The 13,849-nt window shown below is 37.4% G+C and overlaps 1 pseudogene; it reads left to right on the top strand.

Moving 5' to 3' along the window:
* LOC108635618 lies at positions 5,763-6,065 on the top strand (annotated as a pseudogene).

Below are 13,849 nucleotides of genomic sequence, written 5' to 3'. Positions count from 1 at the left end.
ATAGTCTTTATTTTTAGAGCAGTTTTAAGTTTATAGAAAAATTGAGCAGAAAATAATGAATTTGTTACAGTTTATGTGCCAGTACTTACATAATATTAACTAAGGTGAAGGTGAAGTTGCTCAGTCGTGTCCGACTCTTTGCGACCCCGTGGACTGTAACCTACTAGGCTTCTCCGTCCATGGGATTCTCCAGGCAAGAATACTGGAGTGGATTGTCATTTCCTTCTCCAATATTAACTAAAGTCTGTAGATTACTTAGGGTTCACTCTGTGTTGTATTTTCAGTGGGGTTTGACCCATATATAATGACATGAATTCACCATTACAGTATCATGCAGGGCAGTTTCACTGCATTAAAGATTCTCTGCATTCCACTTATTCATCCCTCCCTCCCAAACCTTGGCAACCATTGAGCTTTTTACTGTCTCTACAGCTTTGTCTTTTCCACAGCATCATATATTTGAAATCATATGGTATATAGTCTTTTGAGATTGGCATCTTTCACTTAGCAATATGCATTTCAGTATCCTCCATGTATTTTCATGGCTTAAAAATTCATTTCTTTTTATTACTGAATAATATTCTGTTATATGCATGTACCAGAGTTTGTTTATCCATTCACTGTTGAACAATATCTTAACTGCTTCTGGTTGTGGCAATTATGAATAAAGCCACTGTAAACCTACATGTTTAGGTTTTTGTGTAGATGTAAGTTTTCAGCTCATTTGTGTAAATACTAAGGAGCATGATTACTGAATTGTATGATAAGAATGTTTAGTTTCATAAGAAACTGTCATACGGTCTTCCACTGTGACTGTAGAGTTTTACATTCCTACCAGCAATGAATGAGAATTCCTGTTGCTCCACAGACTCTGAGGTGGCTCAGTGGTAAAGAAACTGACTGCCAGTGCAGGAGATGCCAGTTCAATCCCTGGGTTGGGAAGATCCCCTGGAGAAGGAAATAGCAACCCACTCCAGTATTCTCGCCCAGAAAACCCCAAAGACAGAAGAGCCTGGCAGGCTATAGACTATGGGGTTGCAAAGAGTTGGACACAACTGTGCAGTTGAGCACACACACGCACTCACTTGGAGCTGTGTTTTGGATTTTAGCCAGTTGGCATCTGGTCCCATCACTTCATGGAAAATAGATGGGTAAAAAATGGAAACAGTGAGAGACTATTTTTTTGGTCTCCAAAATCACTGCAGATGGTGACTACAGCCTTGAAATTAAAAGACACTTGCTCCTTGGAAAAAAATCTATGACCAACCTAGACAGCATATTAAAAAGCAGAGACATTACTTTGCCAACAAAGGTCTGTCTAGTCAAAGCTATGGTTTTTCCAGTAGTCATGTATGCATGTGAGAGTTAGATTATAAAGAAAGCTGAAGTGAAGTGACGTGAAGTGAAAGTCACTCAGTTGTGTCCAGCTCTTTGTGATCCCATGGATTATAGAGTTCATGGAATTCTCCAGGTCAGAATAATGGAGTGGGTAGCCTTGCCCTTTTCCAGGGGATCTTCCCAACCCAGGGACTGAACCTAGGTCTCCCGCATTGCATACAGATTGTTTACCAGCTGAGCCACAAGGGAAGCCCAAAGAAAGCTGAGCACTGAAGAATTGATTCTTTTGAACTGTGGTGTTGGAGAAGACTCTTGGGAGTCTCTTGGACTGCAAGGAGATCCAACCAGTCAGTCCTAAAGGAAATTAGGAGAAGGCAATGGCACCCCACTACAGTACTCATGCCTGGAAAATCCCATGGATGGAGGAGTCTAGTAGGCTACAGTCCATGGGGTCACTAAGAGTCGGACACGACTGAGCGACTTCACTTTCACTTTTCACTTTCATGCATTGGAGAAGGAAATGGCAACCCACTCCAGTGTTCTTGCATGGAGAATCCCAGGAACAGAGGAGCCTGATGGGTTGCTGTCTATGGGGTCACACAGAGTCAGACATGACTGAAGTAACTTAGCATTAGCAGGGAAGGACCGATGCTGAAGCTGAAACTGCAATCCTTTGGCCACCTGATGCAAAGAACTGACTCATTGGAAAAGACCCTGATGCTGGGAAAGATTGAAGGCAGGAGGAAAAGGGGACAACAGACTATAAGATGGTTGGATGCCATCACCGACTCAGTGGACATGAGTTTGAGTCATCTCCAGGAGTTGGTGATGGACAGGGAAGCCTGGTGTGCTGCAGTACATGGGGTCACAAAGAGTCAGACATGACCGAGTGCCTGAGCTGAACTGAATATATGTATGCTGCTGCTAAGGGCTTCCCTGGTGGCTCAGAGGATAAAGCGTCTGCCTGCAATGCAGGAGACCCGGTTCGATCCCTGGGTTGGGAAGATCCCCTGGAGAAGGAAATGGCAACCCACTCCAGTATTCTTGCCTGGAGAATCCCATGGACAGAAGAGCCTGGGAGGGCTACAGTCCATGGGGTCGCAAAGAGTCAGACACGACTGAGCAACTTCACACATGCTGCTGCTAAGTTTCTTCAGGCGTGTCCAGCTCTTGTGCGACCCCTTAGATGGCAGCCCACCAGGCTCCCCCATTCCTGGGATTCTCCAGGCAAGAATACTGGAGTGGGTTGCCATTGCCTTCTCCAGAATATATGTACGGTGGTATCTTATTAGTTAATTTGCAATTCCATGGTGATATATCATCTGAATTTGTGTGTGTGTATTCATTTGTCATCTGTATATCTTTGATGAAGTGTCTGTTCATATCTTTTGCTCATATTTTAATTTGGTTGTTTGTTTTCTTATCATTGAGTTTTAAGAGTTCTTATTTGTTTTGAATACCAGTTCTTTATCAGGTGTTTTGCAGAGATTTCCTACCAGTCTAGTACTTGTCTCTTAGTGTCTTTCATATAGTCAAGTTTTTAATTTTAATGAAGTCACATTTGTCAATCATTTTTTTCATCAATCATGCTTTTGATGTTGTATTTAAAAAGTCATTAACAAACCTAAAGTCATCTGAATTTTCTCCTATGTTATCTTCTAAGAATTTTGTAGTTTTACATTTTGTATTTATATCTATGATTCATTTTGAGTAAACTTTTGTGAAAGATGTACAGTTTGTATCTACATTTATTTATTTTTTGCATGTTGCTATTCAATTGTTCCAGGACCATTTGTTGAAAAGATTATCCTTTTTCATTGAATTGCCTTTGCTCCTCTTTTGGTCATTTCTAGGCTTTCTATTTTGTCCTACTGATTTACTTGTCTGTTCTTTTACCAATTACTCTACTGTCTTGATAACCGTAGCTTTCTAGTAAGTCTTAAAGGTGGGTATTATCAGTCTTCTGACTTTGTTCTTCTCTTGCAATATTTTGTTTTTTTGGGGTCTTTTGCCACTCCATATAAACTTTAAAATCAGTTGTCACTATTTACAAAATAACTTGCTATAATTTTTATTGGGATTGTGTTGAGTTTATAGATCACATTGAGAAAAGCTGACATCTTGACAGTATTATGTCTATCCTTGTACATGGAAAGTCTCCATTTATTCAGATCTGTGATTTCTTTCATGAGAATTTTGTAGTTTTCCTGAATAGATCTTTTATATATTTTTTTCAGGTTTACATCTACATATTTATTCTTTTCTTGGCACTAAAGTTAATGGTATTGTTTTTAATATCAAAATCCAATTGTTCCTTGCTGGTATTTAAGAACGCTATTGACTTAAAAAATTTTTTTTTTTATTGAAGGATAATTACTTTACAGAATTTTGTTGTTTTCTGTCAAACCTCAACATGAATCGGCCATAGGTATACATATGTCCCCTCCCTTTTGAACCTCCCTCCCATCTGCCTCCCCATCCCACCCCATGTATCATGGTTGATACAGAGCCCCTATTTGAGTTTCCTGATCCATACAGCAAATTCCCATTGGCTATCTATTTTACATATGGTAGTGTAAGTTTCCGTGTTACTCTTTTCATACATCTCACCCTCTCCTCCCCTCTCGCTAGCTCCATAAGTCTATTCTCTATGTCTATTTCTCCATTGCTGCCCTGTAAATAAATTCTTCAGAACCATTTTTCTAGATTCCGTATATGTGTGTTAGAATATGATATTTATCTTTCTCTTTCTGACTCACTTCACTGTTTATCATAGGTTCTAGGTTTATCCACCTCATCAGAACTGACTCAAATGCTTTCCTTTTTATGGCTGAGTAATATTCCATTGTGTATATGTAGCACAACTTCTTTATCCATTCATCTGTTGATGGACATCTAGGTTGCTTCCATGTTCTAGCTAAGCCACTCTCGTATTCTTGCCTGGAAAATCTCATGGACATAGGAGCCTGAGGGCTATAGTCCGTAGGGTCTCAGAGTCAGACACTACTAAAGCAACTTATCATTTACATACATATATTACCCTTATATCCTACAATTTTGCTATAATTGCATTTTAGTTTCAGAAGTTGTTGATTTTTAAAAAAGATTTTCTATGTAGACAGTCATGTCGTCTGTGAACAATGAGAGTGTTATTTCTTCCTTTCTAATTTGAATACCTTTTATTTCCTTTTCTTGCCGTATTTCATTAGTTAGGCTGTCCAGTAAATGTAAAATAAGAGTAGCACAGAGAGACATCCTTGCCTAGTTCTTGATCTTAAGTGGGAAAGCATCTAGTCCTTTCTAATAATGTTTTTCATGTACACAAACAACATTTTGATTTCCCATTAAGGGCCCACACATCTTTTATTTCTAGACATTTTAATGTTTTTGTTGCTATTGATTTTTCTATGTCCATCTTATGCCAACATTTCTCCTGTACACTCTTATTAGATTTTATAATTTCACATGTGTTCTTTGGGTGTAAAATCATATTATTTGCAATAATGACTTTTTTTTGTTTATTCCATACTAATTAATTTTGTCTCTAGTCTCTTTTACTTATCATATTGCACAAGATACAGTCTATAATGCAGATGTTAAAATGTAGATGTAGATGATCTCCTAAGGGAGATCAGTCCTGGGTGTTCATTGGAAGGACTGATGTTGAAGCTGAAACTCCAATACTTTGGCAACCTGATGCGAAGAGCTGACTCATTTGAAAAGACCCTGATGCTTGGAAAGATTGAGGGCAGGAGGAGAAGGGGTGACAGAGGATGAGATGGTTGGATGGCATCACCAACTCAGTGGACATGGGTTTGGGTGGACTCTGGGAGTTGGTAATGGACAGGGAGGCCTGGCGTGCTGTGGTTCATGGGGTCACAAAGAATCAGACACGACTGAGCCACTGCACTGAACTGAACTGAAAATGGTACGGTGATATTGAATATACATTTCTCACTCCTGACTATTTTAGTTATTTTCAAGCACAATTTAGAGGAAATAAATATATAAGAGCCAGGAGTTGCTGCAGAGAAGGCAATGGCACCCCACTCCAGTACTCTTGCCTGGAAAATCCCATGGACGGAGGAGCCTGGAAGGCTGCAGTCCATGGGGTCGCTGAGGGTTGGACACAACTGAGCAATTTCACTTTCACTTTTCACTTTCATGCATTGGAGAAGGAAATGACAACCCACTCCAGTGTTCTTGCCTGGAGAATCTCAGGGAAGGGGGAGCCTGGGGGGCTGCCGTCTATGGGGTCACACAGGGTCGGACACGACTGAAGTGACTTAGCAGCAGCAGCAGTAGCAGCAGTAGCAGGAGTTGCTGAGTTTGCAGATAAAACTATTTTTCACTTAATCTCTCCTGGCTAAAAGCTCTGAAAGTAAGAAGTGAGTGGTTGCCATTAGTGCAGTAACTGAACAAAGATGCTGTGGAATCTGCTGGCTCTTCATCAGATTATTCAGACGACTATAATTACTGCTTCACACGCGAAGTTTGAAAGTAAGGTTCCAGAGAAACAAAAGATGTTTCAGGAGGATAATGGAATTCTGGTGCATCTGAAGGGTGGGATAGCTGATGCCGTCCTGTATAGAGCCACCATGATTCTTACAGTTGGTGGAATGGCATATGCCATATATCAGCTGGTTGTGGCTTCATTTCCCAAGAAGCAGGATTGGCTTCAGTTTATTCTTCCAGCAATCAGTTTCATTCAGCTCTCTGTGGACTGATAAATAGCTAGGTTCTTGGGGAACAGTATTTATTGACTTGTACTAACTGCCACTAATAAAGCAGTCTTTACCATAAAAAAGAAAAGAAAAGAAAAGGTCTTAGGACAAAGGTCAAATTCAGGCAACTACCAGTAAATTTCAGGGTAAAAACCAGATCAAGGGTGTAGCTACAGGACCCTTGTTTAAACCTAAGAAAGAATAAAAATGACGCCTCAGAGACCTTCACAGCTAGACAAAAGAGCTCTAAGAATCTTTTTTTTTTTTTCAGAAGTGTTGTTATTTTTTATTTTTTTCTATTTATTTATTTTACTTTACGATATTGTATTGGTTTTCCCATACATTGACTTGAATCTGCCATGAGTGTACATGTGTTCCCCATCCTGAACACTCCTCCCTCCTCCCTCCCCATCCCATCCCTCTGAGTCATCCCAGTGCACCAGCCCCGAGCACCCTGTATCATGCATTGAACCTGGACTGGCAATTCATTTCACATATGATAATTTACATGTTTCAATGCCATTCTCCCATATCATCCTGTCCTCGCCCTCTCCCACCGAGTCCAAAAGATTGTTCTATACATCTGTGTCTCTTTTGCTGTCTCACGTAAAGGGTTATCATTACCATCTTCCTAAATTCCATATATATGCGTTAGTATACTACATTGATGTTTTTCTTTCTGGCTTACTTCACTCTGTATAATAGGCTCCAGTTTCATCCACCTCATTAGAACTGATTCAAACGTATTGTCTAAGAATCTTAAGAGTGCTCTCCCATGACACCCTGACTCTCAGCTCACATTAGAGAGAGAGCTGCTTCAAAAAGACAGGTGGGTGTGTTGTTTGTCTAACTGCTGTTGTTCTCTTGCTCAGTCGTGTCCGACTCTTTGCAACCCCATTGATTGCAGGACACCAGGCTTCCCTATCCTTCACCATCTTCTGGAGTTTGCTCAAACTCAGGTCCATCAAGTCGGTGATGCCATCCAACCGTCTCATCCTCTGTCATCCCCTTCTCCTCCTGCCTTCAATCTTTCCCAGCATCATGGTATTTCCCAGTGAGTCAACTCTCTCTTCAGGTGGCCAAAATACTGGAGCTTCAACTTCAGCATCAGTCCTTCCAGTGAATATTCAGGATTGATTTTCTTTAAGATTGACTGTTTGGTCACCTTGTTATTCGTGGGTGGTACCAGATGCTGTTGGCTTCAGGCAGTGCGAGCCTCATACCCTTCAGGAGCTGGGCACTACAGAAGTCATCTTAGAGGGCACTGAGGGAAACCATTCACAGGGACATGTCACATGCTTCACACGTGTCACAGGTGTGATTCTTTAAAAAGACAGAAGGGAGGGGATATATGTATTCTTATAGCTGATTCACTTCACTGTACCACAGAAATTAAACCAATGTAAAGCAACTATGCTGCTGCTGCTGCTAAGTCACTTCAGTCGTGTCCGACTCTGTGCGATCCCGTGGACTGCAGCCTACCAGGCTCCTCTGTCCATGGGATTTTCCAGGCAAGAGTATTCCAATTAAAAAAAAAAACTGTATGCATCTCATATATACACTAGATCTGTTTACCTGCCATGATTCAAAGAATCATTAACCACTTTAATGTAAAGTTTAATAGAAATATTTTCAAAAAGAAGGAAGGGTTTTAGGTGACTAACTTCAAAATTAGAAAAATGAAAGAAAAAGGAAAAAATTTAGACAGATTCCAGATCCAGATATCAAACTTGATTCATCTTTAGATATTCCTCTGGTAAAATCTGCCTGAAAATTGTGAATTAACTTCAGAACTCAGAGGGAAATAGTTTAGTGATTGATTACCTTTCCATGAGTGTGGGAAGGGGCTATGTCAAGAGAGATAATGGCTTCCACTTTGCCCATTGGTCAGTCAACATTTGTGATATTATGTTCTATGCTGGAAATCACATTAAAGTGTTACACTGAAACAACTGGTTTTAGTTTGATGAAAGTTACGGACTTAATCCCAGAAGAATGTACATTGCATATATATGTAAAATTTTGTGTGCAGTTGCAAGAGATTCATGGCATCTAGATTAAGAATTCTTGAGTTGGAGGATATGGGGAAGTATACTTTAAATAATAGTAATAGGAGCTACATTTAGTAAACAGTTCTATGGGCCAGTGCTCTACCAGGTAATTTCATATATAAAATATTCTTTAAGATACAACCAACAATCTTGCACAGTGTGGAGTATTACTTTCATTTTGCATGAGAGGTAACCAGTGGTAAGAGACATTCTGTAATTTCCTTAAAGGCACACAATGACACATCTGGGATTCCAAATCAGGTACCTCTCACTCAAAGCTCATGGTTTCCACCTTCTATAAAGGAACATATCTTACATACAATGCTTAGTAAATATATGAACAGTAAATAAATGAAAGGCTGTCACTTGGAAGGTATCAAATTTTGTATTGCTCTGGAAGGAATGTATAGGTAGACTCTACAAGGAGTGATGTTTGACATATAAAATTTATTTTTTTAAGAACCCTATTTTACTAGTCCTTTGCATTTACTTTACAGTTTGTCTCCTTAAAAGACCTTATTTAAAGTATAATCTCAAATGACTCTCACTCTTACTCTATGAGGCAGATAAGGAAGTTTTAATTACTACTGTTTTATAGATAATGACACTCAAACGAAAGCATTAAATAATTTTCTAAGGTCAGACAGTAAATTACAATCAGAGCTCCAGGTCTCTGTTAGTCATCAAGACTGTCCTTTAACCATGTGATTCTGCGTCTCAGAACAGCTCACTGTAAAATGAGAGGTAAGACAATGAAAGGGGTAGGATCTATATTGGAGTGATATAGTCCACTTTGGCTGGCCAGATAAATGAAGATATCTATTTAAGTACTCTAAATCATTAATTCAAAATATATCCTCTCTACTACTGTAAAGGGGTTCAGAGGTGTGCAGCTAAACATCTTAACTCTTGGAATTATTTTATGTGGGATTTTATAATTTACAGAGTTCTTTCAAATATATTATATCGTTCATATACATGGTTTGATTTTCAAACCATGCTGTTTGCCAGGCAGACCAGACCCTGTTTATCCTTATTTTAGAAATGAAGGCATTGATTTTCATGGAGGTTGGAAGGCTTCCTCTAGTCACACAGCTTTATGTAGTAGAACTGAGGTTTAAGCCACCAGCTTTCCTACCTCTTTCCATTAGTAGAGCTGAGAGAAGAGAGTCCAGTAAGTACAAATTAGAAAATGGATGCTGCTGATTTTTGTAGTCAGCAGCAGCACTGAAACATTTCAGGATGACTTGCATTTGTTTTTAGAGCTACCTTCTCTCTATGTTTTAGGACTGTCTGTTTACCTGTTCTGGTGTGGAGCAATCTGATTTTCTTTACTTGTGTTTATAACTTCTCTTAAAATAAAGTAAAATTAAATAAATGAAAATTTAAAAAAAGAGAGAAGATAAGGGGGATAAATTGTTCTCATGACATGGGTTTTTGGATGGACCAAGAAATTGTTTTCTGAATCTGTCAAAGTGCTACCTATGATTGGGATCTTGGCTGGAGACACTTTTGGCAGTTTGTTCAAAGTGCAACCTTCTTACTCTCCCTCCCTCTCCTTGTTTTTGTTGAGTTAGGGCCTAATTAACATAAGTCTGACTATTTGTTAAAGAAGGTCAAGAGTGGAAGCAAAACATGGCATCTATCCACACTTTCAAAAGTAAACCACACCCTTTTCACTTTTAAAAAGGATTGAAATATAATTGACATAGGACCTTATATTAGTTTCAGGAGTATAACATAATGATTCAATATTTGTATATATTATGAAATGATCACAACAATAAATCTAGTTAACATCTCTCCCTATACCTTGTTATAAAAATGTTGCTTCCTTTTGATGAGAACTCTTAAGATATCTCTTCAGTTCAGTTCAGTTCAGTTGCTCAGTCATGTCCAACTCTTTGTGACCCCATGAATCACAGCACGTCAGGCCTCCCTGTCCATCACCAACTCCCAGAGTTCACTCAGACCCACGTGCATCGAGTCAGTGATGCCATCCAGCCATCTCATCCTCTGTCGTCCTCTTCTCCTCCTGCCCCCAATCCCTCCCAGCATCAGAGTCTTTTCCAATGAGTCAGCTCTTCGCATGAGGTGGCCAAAGCACAGGAGTTTCAGCTTCAGCATCATTCCCTCCAAAGAAATCCCAGGGCTGATCTTCAGAATGGACTGGTTGGATCTTCTTGCAGTCCAAGGGACTCTTAGCAACTTTCAAATATGCAATACAGCATAATTAGCTATAGTAACCATGCTGTACATAATATCTTCATGACTTATTTATTTTTAATGAAAAGTTTGTACCTTTGTTACACTGAGGAATTTCTCATCTATTTCTTGTTTGTTGAGTATTTTTACACTCAAAAAAAGTGTTAAATTTGATAATTACCTTGATTGCTTTTGGGGCTTCCCTGGTGGTTCAGATGGTAAAGAATGTGGGAGGATCCCCTGGAGATGGGAATGGCTACCAATTCTAGTATTCTCATCTAGAGAATTCCCTGGACAGAGGAATGGCAGGCTATAGTCCATGGTGTTGCAAAGGGCTGGACACGACTGAGCAACTAAAACTTTGATCACTTTTTAGATATTAAAGCAGTATGTATTTCTGAAATAAATCTGACTTGATCATGGTGTATAGTCCTTTTTATATGTGGCTGGATTTAGTTTCCTAGTATTTTATTGAAGAGTTTTACCGGTTTATTCATAAAGGGTATTGGCCTATATATATATATATATTTATTTGTGATGTCTTTTGTCTGATTTTGGTATCAGGGTAATACTGATTTCATAAAGTAACTTGGAAAATGTTCCCTCTGCTTCTTTGTTTGAATAATTTCTGGAGGATTGATATTAATTTTTTGGAAACATTTATAGAATTTACCAGTAAAATAATCTGGGCCTGGGGTTTCTTTTATGGGAAATTCAAAAATTATGAATTCAGTCTTTTTTTTGCTGTATATTTACTCTGTGTCTTTCTAGGAAATCTTCCATTTTCTCTAACTTATCTAATTTTGAGGTATACTGTTATTTTTCCTGTGTAATTCTTTTTATTCTTTTTTTCCCTTTAATTCTTTTTATTTCTCTAAAGTTGGTATAACAACCCCTCTTTCATCTATAATTTTTATTATCTGAGCCTTCGTTTTTATTTGATTATTCTAGCTAAAGTTTTGTCAATTTTTTGGATCTTTAATAGAACCAAATTTTGGTCATGTTGATCTTTAAAATTGTTTTTCTACTCTCTGTTTCATTTGTTTTGCTCTAATCTTTATTATTTCCTTCTGTCTCCTTGCTTCGGGTTGAATTTTCTCTTCTTTTTCTAGTTTCTTAAAGATGAAGTTTAGGCTATTGATTTTAGATCTTTCATCTTAAAAAAAAATACTGGCATTAACAGTTTTAAATCTTCCTCTAACCACTGCTTTAGTTGCATCACATAAGTTTTGGCATATTGGGGTTTTGTTTTCATTCATTTCAAGTTAAATTTACCTTTCTGATTTCTTCTTCAACCCAATGGATATTTAGGAATGTGTGTTTAAATTCCACTTATTTGTAAATTTCCCCAAATTTCCTTTGGTTATTGATTTCTAATTTCATCCTCTTGTGGTTGGAGAATATGGTCTATTGTGGAGAATTTTCCATATCCACGTAATAAAAATGTATATTGTGCTGTTGAGTAGCATGTTATCTTGTTCTATAGGTATCTTTCAGGCCTAGTTGGTTTATAGTATTTTTCAGGTTTTCCATTTCCTTGCTGATCTTCTATTTATCCTATTTATTATTGAAAGTGAAATACTGAAGTCTGTTATTGTTGCTGTGTCTGTTTTTCCCATCTATCCTGTGTTTTTACTTCATACATTTCGAGGTTCTGCTGCTTAAGTATATATGGGTTTGTAGTAATTATGTCTTCCTGATGGACTGACCCATTTACCACTATAAAATCTACTTCTTTGAATTAGCAGACATTTTAATCTTAAACTCTGCTTTGTCTGATGTTAGCTTAGTCACTCCAGCTCTCTTTTGGTTATTGTTTGCATGGTATATTCAGTCCTTTTAGATGCAACTTATTTGTATCTATAAATTATGAAAGACTTTTCTAAACAGCAGATGTTTGGATTATTTTAAACTATTATGCTAATTTCTACCTTTTGATTGAGTGTTTAATCCAATTATATTTGATGCAATTTATAATGAGATATGATTTATGTGTGACATTTTTCTATTTGTATTCTATGTTTTGTGACTTCTTTATTCCTTTATTTTTCTATTTGTGCCTTATTTTGTATTAAACAGATATATTCTATGCCAATATATTTCCATGCCAATTTAAATCACTTGTTTCTTTTACTATATATATATTTAAAAATCTGTTGCCATGGGCATCACAATTCTCATTTTGTCTTAATATAGTACAGATTAATACCAACTTAATTTTGATGGTATGTAGAAACTTTGCTCTAATAATGCTTCATTCCCTCCTGCTCCTTTGTGTTATTGTTATCAAACACATTGAGTCTTTATACTTATAAGCTCTTCAACACATAATTATTACTTCATCTAATTGTCTTTTAAATAATAGAAATAGTTACAAACCAAAATACACTTAATGGTCTTTTATGCTTACATATGCAGTGTTCTTGCCTGGAGATTCCCAGGGATGGGGGAGCCTGGTGGGCTGCCGTCTATGGAGTCGCACAGAGTCGGACACGACTGAAGAGACTTAGCAGCAGCAGCATGTAGTTACCTTTACTGATACACTTTATTTCTTTATGTGGATTTGTATTACTATTTGGTATCCATTTATTTTTGCCCAAAGGACTCCTTTTAATATTTCTTGTAGGGCTAGTAAGAAAATATCTGTGGTTTAAAAAAAATCTAGAGTGTTTTAATATCTCCTGCATTTTTGAACAATAGTTAGGTGTTTATAGAATTTTTGGTTGGCATTCCTCTTTTTCCAGCACTTCGAATGTATACTCCTATTGCCTGCGAGGCTCCATGGTTGCTGATAAAAAGTCAGCTGTTAATTTTACTGAAGATTCTTTGAATGTGATGAGTGTTTTTCTCTTGCTGTTGTGTCTTTGGTTTTCAACATTTTAACTGTGATGTACTTAAGGATAGATCTCTTTGAATTTATCTTATTGGAGTTCATTGAGCTTCTTGGATGTGTAGATTAATGTTTTTCATAAAATTAGAAACTTTTAGACATTTTTTTCTTCAAACATTTTTTAGCTGTCTTCTCTTTATCCTTCCATTGTACACATCTTGGTTTGCTTAATAATGTCCTGTAGGTCTTTGAGGCTTTGTTAATTCTTTTCCTCATATTTTTTTTTCCTGATTCTTCACATTGGATAATTCGATTGACCAGTCTTCAAACTTGTTGATTCTTCCTTTTACTAGTCTTCCCAGTTTTGTATTGAGACCCTTCAGGAGATTTTTTATTTTAGTTATACTTTTCAACTCCAGAATTTCTATTAGCTTCTTTTAAATAAGTCCTATCTCTTTATTGATATTTTCTTTTTGGTGAGGAATTGTTCCCATAATTTTAATTTTTTTAGTTCTTTAGACATCATTCCTTTAATTCTATGAGCAGATTTGGTAGCTTATTTATAGTCTTTGTTTAGTAAGTCCAACTTCTGAACTTCTTCAGGTATAATTACTGTTTATTGCTTTTTTACCCCTATGTATGGCCCATATTTTCCTGTTTCTTTGCATGACTCTCATTTTGTTCAAAATTAGTCTTTTAAA

The sequence above is a fragment of the Capra hircus genome, chromosome 3 (genome assembly GCF_001704415.2).
Source record: "Capra hircus breed San Clemente chromosome 3, ASM170441v1, whole genome shotgun sequence".
In the NCBI taxonomy this organism is placed as follows: domain Eukaryota; kingdom Metazoa; phylum Chordata; class Mammalia; order Artiodactyla; family Bovidae; genus Capra; species Capra hircus.
This window is presented reverse-complemented; position numbering and strand designations above follow the sequence as displayed.